We start from the raw sequence: 20,485 nt of genomic DNA, 5'->3' as shown, positions 1-20,485 counted from the left end.
ACATGCAAATGGCAGTATACCGCAATAGGGTCAAGAAATATCATGATAGAAGGGTGCGAAAAGTGATAATCAACGAGAATGACTTGGTCTTGAAAAAAGCGGATAAAATACAATCCAGAGATGGCAAAGGCAAATTAGGCGTCAACTGGATCGGACCATACAAGTATCCAAGAAGCTGGGACCATCAACTTTTGAAATAGAAGAAATGAGCGGAAAAAAGCTCCCGCGCACCTGGAATCTAGAAAATCTGTGCCTATATAAACGGGCCGGGTAGTTCAGGGAAATGACGAGTACTCTTTTTCCTTTTATGAGTTTTTCCCACTGGGTTTTCTGATAAAAGGTTTTAATGAGGCTTTGATCCCACACATTTCATATACCAATGTAACAAGAAGTCTTTTCTTTTATCAATAAAGATATTCAATTGTTGCATACAGCGTCTGAGTACGGATCCTTTTTAGGACAACCACTTCAGTGTGTTATCTACAAACAAAAGGCGGGTAAATCGCGCAAAAACCTTATGGTTAAACTTAAAAACACATAAATGTGTTGCCTATTAAGAAAGGCGGATGCATGATTACGCATCACTCGCAAAAACCTTATGGTTAAACTTAAAAACACATAAATGTGTTGCCTCTTAAAGAAAGGAGGATGCATGATTACGCATCACTCGCAAAACCTTATGATTAACCTTATGATTATATTATTTTCGAAAGAAAAATTATAAGATAAGGCATAAAATTAAGCGAATTAAGGAGTACTCAAAAAATTGCAAAAAGGGTCTGGCCACCCTAGCGGAAACGAAACTAAACTACGAGGAAATACAAATATGGAGTCGGCAAAAGGCAAGGGTCACGTATGAAAACAAAGGGCAATAAGGAATAAAACAACAATCGCACGTATAGGTAAAGCGGAAAGCAAAAGAAAATATATATATACGGGCAGTTTGTTACATACAACAGTCCAGATATAAATCAAACTATGCTACAGCTTCCTCTCCTTCACCCCTATGGCCCTCCTCGCCTTCAGCGGCTCCCTCATCTCCTCCAGTGGGCGGATCTGCTTCAAGCGAATCCTCAACCCTCGAATCAGTAACCGCTTCAGAGGGCGGTACCTCTTGCTCAGGCTGAGAAAGGTCTTGTGGTGCCTCTTTTTCCGCGTTCTGAGTAGGGATCTCGCAGCTAATTGGAGAGTTCTGAAAACTCTGCCAATCTAAGAAGAGTACCTCATCCATATCAGCATCCTCGGCTTCCAGCTTGTCCCACTTCTCAGTTAGATCCTTTTCGGGGATGGGAACCTTGGGGCGGCTAAGTACTCGATCTGGATGCCCATGCTCATAAGCGGCATGAATTCGCTCCCCATACCAATAGATGCGAGCACCATCTTCGGCTAGAATCTCCTCAGCTTTCTTCTTTTGCATCTCCAGAGCCTCCTTGGATGAATTTAGATCATCAAGGACCTTTTGCAGCTCATCGGACTTAGCCTGGAGGGATCTGAGAGCTTCTCGCTCATAACCTTCTGACAAGCGCCTTCAAGAGCCTTTACCTTCCCTTGGACATCATCATAAAGCGACTTCTGAGTCGCCAATTCAGTACCAAGGTTCTCCAACTCTTTGGCTCGTTCAGCATCCCTTTGGAGAGCGCCCTCCACGAAATTGATAATCTGCATATAAGACGGCTCGTGAATAAAAAGGGCGAATAGAAACATGCGATTACTATGGACACAAGATCCTTGAAAGGGAATGACAAGCCTCTACCCCCAAAACAACAATATACCTCTATGGCACGCTTCTCAATCCCCTCCATTGTAGTAGGAAGCGGTACTTGTTCTCGCACACGGGAAGAGCATATGGAAGAGACAATGTCCTTACAAGAAAAGCTCACGGCCATACCAAAGGTCCTAGTCCACCACCCGCTGATGTCGGGAATCGGCTGCGAATGCATAAGGAGAAAGATCAGGAGAACAGCAGATAACTCATGAGGAAAAGTTAACAACATAAAAAAAGGGGGGGAATGGATTGAGATACCTCGTGAATTGGAGTACTGCTCTTTCCTTTGGACGGGGCGGATACGGGTGTGCCACCAACAGTGAGGGACACAGAGGTGTTTTTCTTTCTGGGACGAGAAGACTCTGTATCCGCATTATGCTTCCGCTTCCTAGTTAAGGGAAGGTCCTCGGAAGCAGAAGCTGGACCTTGTGAAATGGAGGCCCTTACGGGAGAAGCCGCCTCAATAGAAGTAATCGCCCCTCCAGGAGAATTCGCCCCTGCAACGGAGGTGGTCCCCACCATCCGCCTCTTCCTTCTCGCTAGGGCTTTCGCCTCCCGATCTGCAGCGAGTTGAGATAAAGGATCACCCCTGCAAAGGGTTAAAAGAAATCATCAACTTGGAAATAAAAAAATACCTTGAACAAAAACGCGATAAGGGATATAGACAACGCGATCTCCCTCGCGGTAGGCAATCGCTACTTGGCTCCTTAGCATATGGAAGGCCTGATCATATGTCCATACGAAAGGAGGCGTACTCTTCAAGAACTTTATAACAGCGGATTCTTCCTCACTGGGGTAACCGAAGTTCAAACTCTTTACATTGGGCCGGCCCCAGCAGCGAAGGAAGTTTGGATTCCCTTCATTAAACTTGATAAAGAAGTAAGATCGGTCCCACTCGCGGATCTTGTTCAGCTTCTCGTCGAAACCATAGTAACTGCTCTGACGGATGAAAGTGAAATACCCCGTCGAACTTTTGAAATGATGAAGCTTGGAGAAAATTTTGAGCGAGAAGGGAACCTCCAGACAATCCGCCAGAAATTTGTCCAGAGTTAAGTCGGCCCATCCGTTGGGATGCAATTGACCAGGTGCGATTCCGTAACCGCCAAGGACGGAGGCAATCTCATCCGCCAGCGGATACGTGAAACCGCAGATAATCTGGGCGACGAAAATGGTGAAATACCCCTTTGGGTAGTCGCCCGGTCCTCTATCCTCCCCGGGAATGAGGGCTTCGAGACCTTGAAGCCAAGAATACTGCTCCCGCAAGTCATCAATTGTCTCCTGACAAACTAGGCTTCCCGATCTGTCCTTCTTCGGTAGCAAACGAGGGGTTGGGACAGGTGGCGGAATCAACTTTTTAGGGTCAAAACCTAAACCCTCATCGGATGTATTCGCTAGGTGGAGGAAGTCGGCGGGATGAGAATCAGACCCAGGAGAGCTGGTTGAAGCTTCATCAACCATCTCATCGACGTCATGAGATACCTCGCGGACGTAATTTTCGTCGAACGGTGCGAAGTCGAGGTCAGGGTTCGACATATTGATGAAGAAAAATGAACAGAAGTAAAGAGTCGAGCGAGGTACAAGTTGTGGAAAGGAAAACTTACATATGAAAGACTACACAGAGAAGAATGAACGCGAAGAGGTTGATGCCGGAAAAGAAACGACGATGCCGGAAAAGAAACGATGGACAAGGAAATTCACAATTTTTGAATTTTGAATATCCAGACAAAAACGAAGAGTCCCCTATAAAAAGACCCTAAAGGGCTCTTGCCAAACTAAGGGGGAGGCATGTGATGAACCGCGAAGCCAAACCGGGCCGAATTCATTACACGGGGCCAGCCCATACTTAGACCCATGGTCTAGGATCGGATGGGACCCGAATAGAGCCCGAATAGAGGAAGCGGGTGAAGTAAGTAACTGCCCCGAATTCCTAAATGGAGCATCAAAACTCCCACTCAGAACAAACGATACCACGTTTGTTGCCACGAAAGCCACGAAAGGGACATGGCCTAAAAAGGAGTAACCGCCCTCGGAACGTGGCCTGGAAGGAGTAACCGCCCTCGGCGGTTACTTAAGAACACTTATAAAAAGCCATAAGGCCAAAGGGGAGAGGTACGTTCACATTTTTCCCCATAATGCTATTATTACCAACCTTCATACAAAGAACTGACTAGATCGTCGGAGAGTTTTCCCGGAGATCCCGTCTCCGGTTCTGTTTTGCAGGTAACTCCGGCGGAGATCATCAAATCGGATTCAGCAAGTTATCAAAGTTTTATTTCTTATGAAATTCCTATATAAGCTCCATATGAATTGGAAGAGAGATATATTTCATCCATCATTTAGATTAAGGAGAAGGTTGGGGCGAGTGAATTATTAAAAGAAAAAAAAATACATATCATTATATTGGTGTTGATATTTAAAGAAAGTTTGGAGAGGAGATAAATAATTGTGTTTTTCTCGATTCAATCGAACCATGAAGAAATAGTATACGGAACCAAACATCTGACAGCGGCGTGAACCAGCAGTTGTTAACGGATCACACCGATGAATTTTCGGTGACCGACGATGATATTTCGGTAACGAAACTTTATACCCAAATTATTGTTATTGTTAAAATGTTGTAGGTAAGCTTTTTTGAGTAAGTTTGGTTTCGATAGTTTCGTCAAACTTTAATAGATTTATGATTAATAATTTAGCGTCTATGAATTACTAATAAAATATAAATTTTAGACTAGTTGTCCTTTAGATTTATCGAAGTGAAATTATGTATTAAGCCTTTTAGCCGCGTAACGAGTTTAAAAGTATAATCTGTCCAAATTAGCTACGTCGGTTCAAAATTTCTATCTCAGTGACCGAGAATAATCCAATGAGAATATCTCGATTATTTTAAATTCTATCAATAAAATATTTTAAGCAACTCTAACAGGTAGAGTCAAAATAAGTTGAAATAGAAGGACTAATATTGATATTTGTTAAGTAGAGTCGGTATAAAGTCTAATTTTAAGAGTTTGGAATATAAAATTATTACAGATAGACTCGTAGCAGTGTCACGAGTCTAACTGAACCTTCGGTCGGAATTAAGGATATCAGTTTAGTTCACACGTTACAATTTCGGTGACAAATGAGAATAGTCCGATAAAAGGTGTTTGGTTTAAAATTTAGTTTTAAGTTATTGATTAATATTTTAGTGACTTTAAATTGTCGAATTAAAATAAGTTATAAATTAGAAGGATTAATATCGATATTTGTTTCAATATAAAAGTTAGGTACGATAAATTGAATATAAATTTAGGACGAATATACTCTTAATAGTTTAACGTGGTTTAACGAGTCTAATAGTAACTCGGTTTAGAATTTTTGTTTCGGTGATCGAAAGTAGTCCGATAAGAATATTTACTTTTAACGATATCAAATTTTATCGATATAATATTTTGAGCTATTTAATTCTTGGCGTTCGATTAAATTATCACTACAAAAAAAATGATTTTTGGGGACGGTTAAATTGTCCCCAAAAATAAGAAAAATTGTCCCCTATATTTTTGGGGACGATTTTTTTCGTCCCCTTGTTCCGTCCCTTATGCGAGCGTACCTGATGCTATAGGGGACAAAAAACTTGATGTCGTCCCCATTTTGTGGGACGATTATCGTCCCTACCAATAAGGACAAATGTCGTCCCTAGTTTGAAGGACAATTGTCGTCCCTGTTTATAGAGACTATTATCGTCCCCGTGCAAAGGAGGCAACTTTTGTCCTCATTCTTAGGGGGCGGTTTTTGTCTCCAAATAAAGTCGCGATTTTTTATCCCCTAAAGAAAGGAACGATTGTCGTCCCTATACAAAGGGGATGACTTTTGTCCCGTTATTAAGAGACGATTATTTGTCCAAAAATAAAGAGACAATAATCATCCTCATTCAATGTTTCCCCTTTTATACATATAAATTCAAACGAACCTGCCAATTTTCAAAAGTAACTTCACAAAATTATTTACTTTTTCATGAAAATAGAAATGTTATTAAGAACAAACATGTGTCAACACATATCAAACAACAAGAGTACATTAAATTCAAACAATCCACAAATTACTAACAACTATGCAACCTTATCCTTATACTATCACACACTTGCGTAACTGTACAATATTTTGGAGTCACACTATTGTCAAAAATAAGTTTATTCCGACCACTCCAAATTCAGTAAACAGAAGCAGCAAAATACACTGTTTAAAGTCATCAATTATTGTTCCATAGCATTCGACAACCTTACCCTCCAACATTGTACACAAGAACATAATACCAAACATTAGTCAGATATTTTCACTCTTAAAGAATATGAGTCATGTATGTTAGAACTCAACTTAAACATACCTGCACTTCATTGCTCAATGTCAGTTCCTCAACCATGGTTGTCTGAGTCCATTAAACTAGTAACAATAGTAGATCAAGAATGCCTTCTCTGCTACAAAATAGGCAAAAGTATCTGCTCACCTGAAACAGGAAACAAAAGTATGCCTTCTTTTCATGTGTAATCAAGTCAACTCATACCCATACCATATGGTGCTTTGGGATGAGCCGTACTACAACTATGTCAGGATAGCCTAATTTAGAAACACATGATGTAAGGCTGATCATCTATTCCAGTACTATATTAGATCATGAAAGCTGTCCACCATTGTTTCTCTTCTCCTCGAACCTAAAAAAGATAGCAAGGAGTTCAAAAAATCTGAACCAAATTTGAAGCATGTAATAGCAAGGGGATAAAGAAATGAAGGTATAGATCAAAAGGGTCATTAAAGAAGCAAACAATTGATCATTTAGAACAGACCTTGTCAACTCCCTGCGATGTGTAGGACAAATAAGGGCTCTAATCAAGATCATGTGTCAGCCTATGCTGTTTCAGACTGAAACGAAATTGAATAACCTTCACGACTGTAAGAGACAACTGCTGACATGATTTGCTCAATACGGCCTTCGTTGAGAACTGCTTCATGAACAGACATGAACAGACATTTGATGAACTGCTTTCTCCTGGATTTATCATTGCAACTATCTGGTGTCCAAAACTGCAATGAAGCTTGAGATGTGATTTAAATGAGTTATAGAATAAGCAAGAACAAAAAACATCTCATAAATGGTTAGCATATCAAATACTATGAGATTAACATCAGAAGCAAAGACAATCCATATGAACCTTCAACAGAAAGCAAGAGAATCACCATGATAACTCAATTGAACTTTTTGCTGATATATTAATGGATGTGATCTTCCCTATGTATGCCACCCAGCTGCGTAGGCTTGTTCGATTCCAGAACTGATGCATTTGGCAGATTCCATGTCGTGCTTCAGGTGTCATGCATTTTTCTGTTGAAGATTACAAATAGCCGCCACTGAAATCAACAAGAAGTCGGAAGGTTAAGCATGCCGCATTCATCATCAGACAAAAAAGCCCCCTTGTAACAATGGGAATATGAACAGAGCTTAGCTAGCAGTCGATATGACACTAAACTTATTGACACTAAAAGTCAACAATGGGAACTGAATAAGTAGATGAATAAGTTCAAAATAACTACATGAAGCCAGAAAAGTAATACTCATATCACATGGTACCTGATTTCAGAAACACATGTTGTATGACAACTAGCTATCACAGTTACAGTTCTTCTACATCTTAATCAGGCAGCAGATTTTACTACGGAATCTTTTAGTAAAACTTCGAATTGAATTTAAAAAAATGAACTTATAGATCAAAGGGGAAGACATGTAATTGGCATATTGAATAGGTCATAAAAGAAGCAAACATTTAATCATTCAGAACTGACCTTGTAAATTCCAACGACAATTAAGGGGCTTTAATCAACATCGCATGTGTCAGCCCGTGCTGTTTAAGTCCCTTCACCACTGCAATGGACAAGTTAACAGGAGTATAAATTACAAAAATTCCCCACTTTCTGGTACATATTAAACTCAACTTGAACCATATACAATATCCATGTAGAAACATATCAAATTCATAAAAACCGATAATTCTTTCAAATTTTGGTGCGGACGTAGTGCTTCCAATCCCATTTCATCTTTAGCAACAACATTTGCATTCTGAAGCTCATCGAAGTTTAGAGGGAGTTATTATCATTGAGTATACGCCATCCAAGTTCATTCATCTCATGAGCCCGACGAATTCCCAAGCCACCCGAGGGAAGAAACCACACTCCAAGAGACAAGATGGATTTTTTCCCCTACCATAAGCTCCCTAAATTAAGTTTCTGTTAAGCGAATCTAATTTATTGCAGATGCCAAGCCGAAGAGATTGGCCGTGACACTAATACTAAGTTACTGTGCTTTTATTGCTTGATGTGACACTAAATTTATTGACAGAAAAGTTAACAATGGAACTGAATAAGTAGATGACAAATCTTTGCATCTTAGTTCAAAATAGCTAGATGATGTTCTAGATTCAAAATATTAGAAACTAAATAGATGCAAAATAGCTAGATGATGTTCCAGATGCAAAATATTAGAAACTCAATAGTGAGATGACAATTCTTTGCATCTACGCCTTGAAGCCAAATTCAAGTTTTATCCATATCACATGGTGCTACAACTCTTGAACCAAATTTCGTCTTGAAGCTTGAAAAATGAACGAATAGATCAAATGGGAAGACATGTAATTGGCACATTGAATAGGTGATAAAATAAGTTACTTTCAAACAAAAAAAAAAGGTTGTAAAAGAAGCAAACAGTTGATCATTCAAAACTGACCTTGTCGATTCCCTGTGATTTGTATGACGGCAAATAAGGGGCTTTAATCAACATTGTGTGTTACCCCGTTCTGTTTCAGGGTGATACCAAGTTTTGAGACCTTTCATCCCTGCAAGGGACAAGTCAGCAGAGGATGTGGAATTGACCTTTGGGTATAAGTAGTTGGTCAGCAGGTAGTGGGCGTGTCTTTGATGCTGAGTAAGCGAGGTGCACGAGACTTCGCCAACATGCCCGTTAGGTTTACAGAATGTAGAGGTGCACTTGACCTTTTTGTAATCATTGGTTTTCCTCAGCTCAGCTCCTTCGTCCTTCAAATCGAGAAGGATGGCTAGATATGAACGGTTGATGATGATTTGTTTCTTGTTGATGTATGTGACCATAAAATCAACATCATCCGTAGCGACCAGTAGATTTGAGTAGAACTCGGTCACAAGCCTTGGGTAGGTCAGCCCATTTAATGAAAATAGTTTGGTCCATCCGTTCTTGGATATCTAGTCACAGTAGGGTTTCTCAGTTTCGACAAAGCTCTTTGAGAACCATCGTGAAGCCACGACATCTAGTCCTTCAACGTCGGAGAACACAGATCGAAAGGTTCTCTCCTCAGGCTCCTTTAATTTCTTACCCTTGTCCTTCTTTTTCTTTGAAGGAGTTGAGTGTTCAGTATGAGGATCAATACCGAGGATGCTGACTTTATCCATGGGTTTGTCATTCTAACCATGACCAGTGTGAGCCTCATCTTCTGGAGTATCAACATACTCTTGCTCAGGTGGGGAGCCAGGATTGATGTCTGAGCGATTATCTTCATATTGGTCATCAGAGAAATTCTGGGAATCAGACATGGTGTTCTTGAGAATGTCTTTGCAGAAACTTGAAGATCAGAGGTTTAGAGACAGAGAAGGTTCGAGTGCGAATTTCAAGCGTAGAGAGTAAATAGTCAGAAATTGTTCACTATTTATAGACGATAGGTGGTGACTTGATGGGTCGGAAAGAACGGTGGGAATTTGAACCATCGATAGTCAGTTATTACTCACATTAATTGCGAGAAACGGCACGTGCTTTTACTAATGATGACGCTTACATCATCCTAGTGGCTATGTAACTACATATGCAAACCCTAATAGTGCAAGTTGCTTTACACATCAACGTAGTTACTCAGCAGTTCAAGTTCTGAGTGTATAAGGCAGTTTTAAATCATTGTATGGTAAAGACTACTCAGCATGTATGGCAATTCAGCATGTATAGCAACTCAGCATGTAATAACTCACTCAGTATGGATCATACTTAGATTTTATTGAAGAGGATTAAACATACTGATAGCTTCTCTAAGAATGTTAAATTGCTCACGTGCCAGTGGCTTGGTGAAGATATCTGCAAGCTGCTCATCCGTTGGGACATAGGTCAGCTTGATCTCTCCCCTGAGTACATGGTCTCTGATGAAGTGATGTCTTATGCTGACGTGCTTCATCCTGTTGTGCTGGATTGGGTTCTTTGATAGGTCAATGGCACTCTTGTTGTCACATTTGACTTCAATTGTTTTAGTCTGAACACCATAATCTTCTAGCTGTTGCTTAATCCAGAGGACTTGAGCAACACAGCTTCCAGCAGCAATATACTGAGCTTCAGTGGTTGACAGGGCTACTGACGACTACTTCTTACTGAACCAAGACACAAGACAGCTTCCAAGGAAATGACATCCTCTTGAGGTGCTTTTTCGTTCAAGTTTGTCTCGTCCGTAGTCAGCGTCAGTGTATCCAATGAGTGTGAAATCATAAGTATTGGGATACCATAAACCTACATTCACTGAGCTTTGCAAATATCTAAGGATTCTTTTTACAGCTATGTAATACGATTCCTTAGGGTTAGATTGATATCTAGCACAATAACATACTGAGAACTGAATGTCCGGTCTACTAGCAGTTAAGTAGAGTAGAGAGCCAATCGTTCGGTACAATTTGTTGTCTACTGACTTACCATTTTCGTCAGCACAGAGGACAGTGTCAGTGCCTATTGGGGTAGATATTGACTTGCAGTTTTCAAGTTCATACTTCTTCAATATCTCCTTAGCATACTTAGTTTGACTGATGAAGATGCCATTTTTCCCTTGTTTGATTTGAAGTCCAAGGAAGAAGTTGAGTTCTCCTATCATTGACATTTCAAACTCAGTCTGCATCTGCTTACTAAATTCCTTGCACATGGACTCATTAGTGGCACCAAAAATAATGTCATCAACATATATCTGAGCCATTAGGGTATCTTTACCTTTCCTTTTAATGAATAAGGTTGTATGAGCTTTACCTCTGACATAATTTCTAGTCAGCAGAAAACTGATCAGCCTCTCGTACCAAGCACGTGGTGCTTGCTTGAGACCATACAGAGCCTTTTTGAGCTTATAAACGTGGTTTGGGAACTTGGGATCCTTAAACCCTGGAGGCTGATTAACATAGACTTCTTCATTTATAACTCCATTAAGGAATGCACTCTTAACATCCATTTGAAATAACTTAAAGTTCATGTAACTAGCATATGCACATAAAATTCTTATAGCCTCTAGCCTTGCCACTGGGGCGAAGGTCTCACCGTAGTCAATACCTTCTTGCTGACTATATCCCTGGGCTACAAGTCTTGCTTTGTTCCTGACTACGTTCCCTTGTTCATCTAGCTTGTTTCGGAATACCCATCTTGTTCCTATGGTCTTCTGGCTTTTTGGGTTTGGCACTAAGTCCCATACTTCATTTCTTCTGAACTAATCAAGTTCTTCTTGCATTGCACCCATCCAGAACTCATCGTGCTCAGCTTCAGAGAAGTTCTTTGGTTCCAGAACTGAGACGAATGCTACGTTGCTGAGGTATCTCCTGAGTTGATTTCTTGTCATCAGGGTGTTTCCAGCAACATCAAGAATAGCACTCTCTGAGTGTCCTCTTGGTATTCTGATCTCTTTTGGTAGAGTGATGTCTTGAGCTGGTTGTGTTTCAACAATCTCTGCAAGTATAGATTGGTCAGTGAAAACAATTTGAGCTTCGCTTTTACCTTTGGTCAGCCCTTGAGGTAGTGACTCAGCAGCTGTTTCTTGGTCAGCAGGTGCTGAGTATGGACCATCCTCAGTCAGCTGATTGTCTTTTCCTGCAGGGTTAGTTTTATCGAACTCAATGTGTACGGACTCTTCTAAGACCTGAGTTCGTTTATTGAAAACTCTATATGCTTTGCTGTTTGTTGAGTAGCATAAAAAGATAGCTTCATCAGCTTTTGAATCAAACTTAGCAAGGCTGTCTTTAGTATTTAGAATGAAACATTTACAACCGAAGGCACGAAAGTATCCAATGTTGGGTTTTCGTCCTTTCCAAAGTTTGTAGGGGGTCTTCTTTAATATAGGTCTGACTAGAGCCCTATTAAGTATGTAGCAAGCTGTGTTGACAGCTTCTCCCCAAAAGTACTTTGGAAACCTATTCTCACTCAGCATTGTTCTGGCTATTTCAACCAAGGTTCTGTTTTTCCTCTCAACTACCCCATTCTGTTGAGGCGTTCTAGGAGCAGAAAAGTTATGGTCAATGTCGCTGGCTTCACAGAATTCAACAAACTGTTGGTTTTTGAATTCTCCACCATTATCACTTCGGATGTGAGCTAACTTTAGGTCTTTATCATTTTCAAGTTTTCTTACTAATGTTGAAAACGTCTCAAAGGTTTCATCCTTGCTACTCAGTAAGATGATCCAAGTGTACCGAGAAAAGTCATCTACAATGACCAAGGAAAATCTCCTACTACCCAAGCTCAGCGGCTGGAGTGGTCCGAAGAGATTCAAGTGTAGCAACTCAAGTGGATGCTTAGTTGAGACAATGTTTTTACTATGAAAAGATTTTTTAGTTTGTTTTCCATACTGATAAGCATTGCATAATTGATCCTTTTCGAACTTAAGTTCTAGCAGTCCCTCAACTAATTGCTTTCTTGCTAATTTGGACAGGAGGTCCATGTTTACATGACCAAGTCTCATGCGCCATAGCCAGGAATTTTCTTCCTTTGACACTAAGCATATATTTTTTGAAAATTTCTTTTCCAAATTCAGCATAAAGACATTATCAACACGAGGGGCAGTTAAAATTAATTCATTTGTTTTTCCCTCGAGTATTTTACATCCAGTGTCATCAAATATAACTTTTCTACCGTTGTCACACAGCTGAGCTACGCTCAGTAAGTTATATTTAAGTCCACTGACTAGGGAGACTGACTCAATAGTAGGATTACCACCAATGGTTCTTGACCCTACTATCTTACCCTTTTTGTTGTCTCCGAAACTTACGCTTCCACCTCGTTTACGCACAAGTGTGATGAACTGAGTTTCATCACCAGTCATATGCCTCGAGCATGCGCTGTCAATGTACCACATCTTTGACTTCTCAGCACACCTCAGGCTTACCTGCAATATTACTAGTTATCTTTAGGTACCCAAATCTTTTTGGGTCCTTGTTTGTTAGGCTCAGCAGGTGAAACATCATGTTTAATCTTATGACGACACACTTTGATAGTGTGCCCATTTTTCCCATAGAAGTCACAGCTGACCTTCCGTTGGTGATATCTCACTGGCTGGTCAGCACCCCAATGCTGAGCATGCCAGCACATCTTTGTGGTGTGTCCTTTCTTCCCACAGAAGTCACACTGGACATTCCGCTGAGGATTCCATCTCTGCTGACTAGTACTTCGGTACTGAGTATTCAGAGGAATATTTCATTTATTCGGAACCTTGAATTGGTTCTGAATAGATGTGATGTCCTTTCTCAGTTTCTTAGAATCTGATTGGACCTCAGAGACAAACTTGTGCATAATTTCCATGTTGTCATGCAAAGTTGAGTTGTCTTGGAGAAGATATCGAAGGTCACTGAGTTTGACCTCTTCAATCTCATCACATCGCCTGCTGAGTGCTCTAACCTTCTTGTTACACTTTTTGACAAGTGTGTAGAGGTCACTCAGGGCATTAATCAGTTTATTTCTGGGCAGGGGTAGTGACATTACCTCAGTTGAGTGTTTCTCATTGTCAGATGCAATGGAGGGGTTAGCATGCTCAGAAACACAAGGCTCAGCAAGCTCATCAGCCATGAAGCAGATCTTCGCTGACTCGGTGGCATCAGCTTCTGATGATGATGACTCATCACTGTCACTCCAGGTGGCCACCATTGCCTTCTTGCTGTTCTTCCTTTCTTTCTTCATGGAAGGATAACTTGATTTGATATGACCAGTTTGATGGCATTCAAAGCATGTGATGGGCTTTGAACTGTCCTTTTTGTACTTGCTGTCGCTGGACTCAGCTTTGTACTTATCAAACTTCTTGTAAGGCTTCTTGGAATATTTATCATTTTTTCTGAACATCCTTTTCATTTTTCTAGTGAACATGGCCATTTCTTCATCGTCTGTTGAGCTCCCATCAGTGGAGTCAGCTTTCATGACAATAGACTTTTGCTTCTTGTCCTCAGACTTCTCCTTCACCTCAAAGTTCTTTATTGAGATCTCATGGGTCAGCAGAGATCCAATGAGTTCATCATACTTGTAGGTGGTCAAGTCTTGAGCTTCCTCAACAACAGTTTTCTTGGCTTGCCAACTTTTGGAAAGACTCCTCAGTATCTTCTTGACTTGCTCTTCCTCAGTAAAGATCTTGCCAAGTCTTTTAAGCTCGTTGATTATGTTGGTGAATCTTGAGTTCATTTCAGAGATTCCTTCACCATCATTCATTTCAAACAGCTCGTATAACCTCATGTGCTGGTTTACCTTGGACTCCTTAACTTTGCTGGTTCCTTCATAGTTGACCTCCAGTTTCTTCCAGATTTTCTGTGCTGGCTCACAACCTGAAATTTTGTTGTACTCTGCAGCATCTAACGCACAGTGAAGCATGTTTATAGCAGCGGCATAATTTTGCAGTTTTTTGAGGTCATCCTTTGACCACTTAGCCTCAGCTTTGACAGATGTTTGTCCGTCAACAGTTTCAACAGGAACAAACGGGCCTTGGACTATGGAAAGCCATGCACTCATGTTTGTTGCCTGAATGAAGTTTTTCATTCTCTTCTTCCAAAAGGTATAGTTAGACCCGAAGAACAGAGGAGGCCTATTAATGGACAGTCCCTCAGGAAGAATCTGAGTTGTCTGATTTCTTGGGAGGAAACGAGTGGTGTTCTCAGCCATTGTGGGGATCAGCTCAAGATAGTTATATCTTGTTCAGTGAGCTGTTAAGCTCTGATACCACTTGTTGGTCCCGTATAACATGACAATATTAGTTCCAAGAGGGGGGGGGGTTAGGATCTATTTAAAATTTTCTCGTATGGCTGACTGTTAATTTCGAACTTAGACTTTCTCGAAGTATTTTCGCACTGTGAGACTGAGTAAGTTTTAGATACAAACTTAGTCAACAGGTGACTAAGACTTAATATATCCTTGAGTCAAGAGATAGCACTTTGAGTCTATTCCTGAACTCAGCTTCTCAGTTCACTCAACTCAGCTTGTGTTCGTTTTAGCGTTTAACTAGGCAGTGTTATAGCAAGCAATAATTAAGGGAGATAAGGGTTAGAAGGATATTGCTCAACAGACGTATCCTGGTTCGGCCTCTTCGCCTACGTCCAGTCCCCGGAAATCCTTCCGAGCTTTTTGAATCCTCTACTGAGCTCTTTAAAGGTAGAGCACAAACCTTTTACAATAGAAAGCTGAGTATACAAGAGTACCTTCCTCTATACCTCTACTCATTCCTATTTCTACCACTGAGTACAATAACCGAGTACTCAGCTTCTCCTTTCTATTCTTCTAGAAATGATAAGTGTTTTTGTCCTAAACAACAATTGATAAGACACTTTAGATGATTTAGATCACTCTAGACTTTTACACAGAATTGGAATTGGTGTAAGATTTGCTTTGCTTTTCTCACAGAACTTCAAGTAATAATTTGGTCAGCGTTTTGACTTAATTGAAGATCTGCATCGAATGAAGCATTTGAGAGGCCTATTTATAGTGACACTTGAAGCACCGGTGATTTTGAATTTCGAAATAACCGTTGGAGGGAAACGACTTCCTGTCGCTTTCACTCAGTACGTGCTCAGCGTCCTCGGCCAATAATATTCTTGTATCTTCTGTCTTCGGCAGTGCTCAGCAGCTTTTCGTCAGACAAACCAGAATGTTTCCACATTTATAGTAAAGTCTTCCAGACAACTTTCTGCGTCCTCTGAGCTTTACCCAAAGTAGAAATACTTTGTCTCTAAGTTTGTTCAGGTCAACTGCTGACTGGACTATCTTGTCGCTCAACTCAGCAGCTTCATCTTGAAGCTGTTTAGACGAAGGCTTCTCGATCCTTCTCCAAGCTAGGCTTGCGTTTTACTCAGTATGACTGCATTTTGGTCTTCTTGGGCCGTGAGGCTATGATCCATTGACTTGGGCTTGACTCTTTTTCATGGGCCTTGGGGCCATTTAACTTAATGTCTTATAAATCAAATAACTCAACATTGAACAAACACATTAGTGTGAATAAATCAAAGCATTTAAATTTAATGTGTTAGAATATTTTTTTATCATTAATATGAATAATTTTGTCAAATCAAAATCATGTGGAAATGTGTTTCAACAGATGCCCCCCTTCCTCTCCTTCAATTCGAAGCCTTTCCATTTCCTTGTCCATTGCACACAGATACAGAATCCCAACACCCCTCTAGTGAACTGCGGCACTCAAATCAAAATAGACCAGAACTTAACCCAACCAAGCAAACAAGACGGAAAAGTCGAAACCAAAACAAAATAGAACAGAAATCGGCTCATGACAATCAGCAATAAACGGCGATAAACGAGAAAGAAGCGGAGCAAGATCGATATCACAATCAGAGAATGCAACCAGAAAAGCCATCGGCCATACTTCTAAAATTAAGAACAGCAATAAACGACAAAGAAGCAGAGCAAGATCGAGATCAAGACGCTTCCAGAAAAACCATCGATAACAATACAAATCACGAAAGACTCTCAAAGGAATTGAGACTAACCTTCACCAGATCGGATGGACCCTCTCACCGGCAACGGAGACGCACGACGACGGCCACGACTAGGGTAGCTCAGGCGGCAGCGACGACTTCGCAGGTCACGGACTCGAGAGAGACGAGAGTTGTAATCGAAATGTTATTATTTATTAATAAAATTTTATTTTTAAGCGTAATTTGTTTATATTTTGATTATTGAATTTATTTGTTATAAACTATTAATTAGAAATCAATACTAAAAGTTTAATTATAATATAAATTATAATCAAAGTTTGATGTTTACTTTAATATGTGATATTATATTATAATTCATACTCCCCCGTCCAACTTTGATAGGCAATATTTCCATTTTGGGTGTCCAAAAAAGATAGACATTTTTCCATTTTTGGTTGTTAGTTAATGATAAATATACCAAAATATCCTTGCCAATAACTACTCTTATCACTTGCCATTAATTAGTCAAACTTATTCTTCTTTGATTCACGAGTAAGAGTTTTTATGCACAATTAATTTTATCTAACCCTTCAAATATCAAGAAAGTTAAAATCATGCTTCTAATTAATTATCCAACCCTTGCCCTTCTTATTTGAACCAATTAAAACCCTTTGGAAAGTAAAAAAACTTTCAGATTAAAACCTTGAAATGGAAGGAGATAATCAAAATTCCAATTTGAAGACAAAAAATCAAATCAAGAAATCAAAGTCAGTTCTTAATTTGAATCTTCCTCCAAAAGAAGATGGATTTATCTCTTCGGCTCAAGAACGTGATCGAGAAATCACTTCCTAATGTATGGCTTTTATAACCATAATTGGCGGGACTAAATCAAAAAAAATTGGGTCCAATTTTAGTGGCGGTAATTATGGTAATTTTAAAATTTAAAACTAAATGTTTAGATTGGAATTTTTGTCAAATTCTTGCCGCCAACTCAATATGTGAAAGTAAAACTGAATTTTTATTTTCAATAGAAAACTAGAAAAATGCAATCACATTTAATGTTTTGCCCAAGTGGAGTATTTTGAATAGTGGAGTATACTTATTCTCACCTTTTTTAGTTAACCAAATAAATGAGGGTATTATGGTAAAAATATACCCAATTAACTGATTTTCTTAATTCCCGTGAAATGAAAATATTGCCTATCAAAGTTGGACGGAGGGAGTAATTTATATTATATGTGTTTCTAAATATAATTTACGACAAACTAAAAAACTGAGATATTAATCTGACTCATTGACACTTGAATTTTAATTAATAAATTATAACTCAAATTCAAGCAGATTCAATTTTATTCAAAATAATAGGAATATATCTCGAATAGAAGTCATAGCAGGTTAAAATTATACATTAATTCTAGTAAATCACATTTTGAATATAATTCTGTATTTTTATCGGCTTATATCAAAATGCGATAAATTATCTTTAATAACACAATTTTTCTTAATAAGTTATTTCTGAGATAATAATGTATTCTGAATAATTTTTGAGTAAAATTTACTAAATAAATTAAAAATTTGTTCAGACAAAAATGAGTATCTATAGTTGCGAAGTTGATATCAACAACGATACACTATAATGATCAAAATAATTACACTTTGAGCTTGTGAGTTGGATGAGGAATTAACAGCGAGATATGAAGTATGATGATGCATCTACTTTAGGAATGACTACCTCTTTCCCTTATACTATTATTAGCAAATTTGAGGCTGGAAAGATGTAACCCTTGTTCTTTCTCATTTGGGCTCCATTCAGACATATAATAGTCTTCTTCTGTGGTAACATCCGATGGCCCCAAAAACATCCCACCCCACTGTGGAAAATGTATAAAACATATGGGGATAGTGCAACATATCATCATTACTCCCATATATGTTATTCCCGTTTCTTTAGAGTATTTTGTTCCTTTAAAAAATATTAGTTGTGTCAACGCTGCTCCTACATTTCCACCTCCCCCTGTCATACCTGATATTAGTCCCAATGACCTGATCAAAGACACAGTACAATCGATTACCATTTCATACAACATTTTTATCTATAAATAACCCAATTATTATTAATTTTTTTATTAATTTTAAAATAAATTGAAAATAGTTCACCTTCTTGAGACAAAAGGAACCACACCAAATGTAAGTCCACATGCAGCTTGACAGAGAAAAGAGAAGATAATCATGGTTACAATTGAACCACTTAACGAAGACATTCTTCCGAGAATTATACAGAAAACACCACCTAATGTCTGTACTATCCACAAAACCCAAAGTCTACCTCTTATCCCATACTTTTTTTCGACCATATCCGATATCATTCCTCCACTCGGTCGAGATATGATATTCGCCAATCCGAAACTGGCTGCAATTATTCCTGCCGTATGAATTTTGGGTTAAACCTATCATAAAAATACTCGGCAATTATATTATCAATAGTAAGTTCCACTCCAAAACAGTATCCATATGTCAACGCCAAAATCCACCCTCTGTAATTTTTCAATCCATGGTAACAAATCTTTGAAAATTTATCTTTATATTTATCCCCGGATTTCTCTAGCTGCAGGAAGTTCCCGTCCGGCAAATCTTTGCCGAACATCAACACAGCAAATGCAGAAAGTGTTTGAAACAATGCCGGAATGAAGAACGATATTCTCCAAGCTGTGAATTTCGCTGCTCCGATATCTCGTATTAGGCTAAAAACTAGCGGCATAATCAATTGTGTTGCTCCGCCGCCGAGATTCCCCCACCCTGCGGCAACACCGTTGGCTGTGGTGACCACCGGAGCTGAAAACATGGAGCTCATCCAGAATTGAGTGGAGACAAAAGTGGCTAAAGAGAAGCCGGTGAAGAATCGGACGAGGAGGAAAGAGATTGGGGAAGAAACGATGGAAGTGAAGTAAACTGCTGGAGCAGTAAGGAGAATCAGTGAAGCTGAGGTGAGACGTGGACCGAAGAGATCGCAAGCATTTCCCATAGCTATCCGAGCTAAAATAGCACCGGAAACTGATGCAATTCCGGCATTGCCGATGTCTGTAGCTGTAAGATTCAGGTTATCGCGGATGATTAGAAGAAGAGGCGGCGCGACGAAAGTGGATACGAAACAGGAGAAGAAAGTAACCTAAGAGAGATGAAATGCTCGCATATGAGGCGGAGATTTAGAGAGTAGTCGGAATTCAGAAGCCTTGTGGTCTGAATCCACCGGAATGGCGAATTGAATTCTTGAATTCATTGATTTTGATGAACAGGAATTGAAGATAGATTTGCTGTGAATTGATAGGAAATAGACTACTTGGATTTGCTGTGAATTAAGGATTAAACCTCTGCTTGGTGCAAATTTGGGAGATAAATAGGGAGGTGGGGATAGTTGAAAATTAATTACAAGGGAGTGGCTGTTTCTTGGCTGTTTCTTAACTGTGGTTAAGAAACGTAACCATTCCGGCGCATTAGGTGCCGGAATGGGTACCGCTGTGCAAGTCAAACTTGCACAGTGGGTACTATTTAGGACTTTTACCATTCCGGCATGTGTGGCACCGGAATGGTAAAAGATTCCTGCGCAAAGCAAGCAGCTTTGCGCAGGCTTTCGCGGAGTAGCCATCACGGCTCTCTGCACGCCGTGATGGCTACTGTACACTGCGCAAAGCTTTTCAGCTTTGCGCAGTGCTGAATCAGAGTATTCACGGGTCATTTGACCCGTGAACTCTTTCTTCTTACAAAAAAATCACTTCCAGTCCTTCTATATTCTTAACTCTTCATTTTCAAGTATGTATTTTAATTTTGTTAATTATATTTAGTTAAGAAATACTTATAATTATAGTTAGATATGTTAATTTATGTGTTTAATGTTTATAAATTATAATTTATGTTTAGAAAATCTCTTAATTTATGTGTTGTTATGCTTAGAAATTCTTTTAATATATGTGTTCTTATGCTAAGAAATATTAATTTATGCTAATAAAATCTCTTAATTTATAACTTATACATAGAAATATTATATGCATGTTT

At 39.4% G+C, this 20,485-nt stretch overlaps 1 pseudogene; it reads right to left on the bottom strand.

The window, feature by feature from the left end:
* Nucleotides 1-18,153: 18,153 nt before the first annotated feature.
* Nucleotides 18,154-20,168, bottom strand: LOC136229704 (high affinity nitrate transporter 2.5-like; annotated as a pseudogene).
* Between the last annotated feature and the right edge of the window lie 317 nt (nt 20,169-20,485).

This window comes from Euphorbia lathyris, chromosome 5, assembly GCF_963576675.1.
Source record: "Euphorbia lathyris chromosome 5, ddEupLath1.1, whole genome shotgun sequence".
NCBI classification, from domain to species: domain Eukaryota; kingdom Viridiplantae; phylum Streptophyta; class Magnoliopsida; order Malpighiales; family Euphorbiaceae; genus Euphorbia; species Euphorbia lathyris.
The sequence above is the reverse complement of the archived record's forward strand: the minus strand, read 5'-3'. Positions and strand labels throughout refer to the sequence as shown.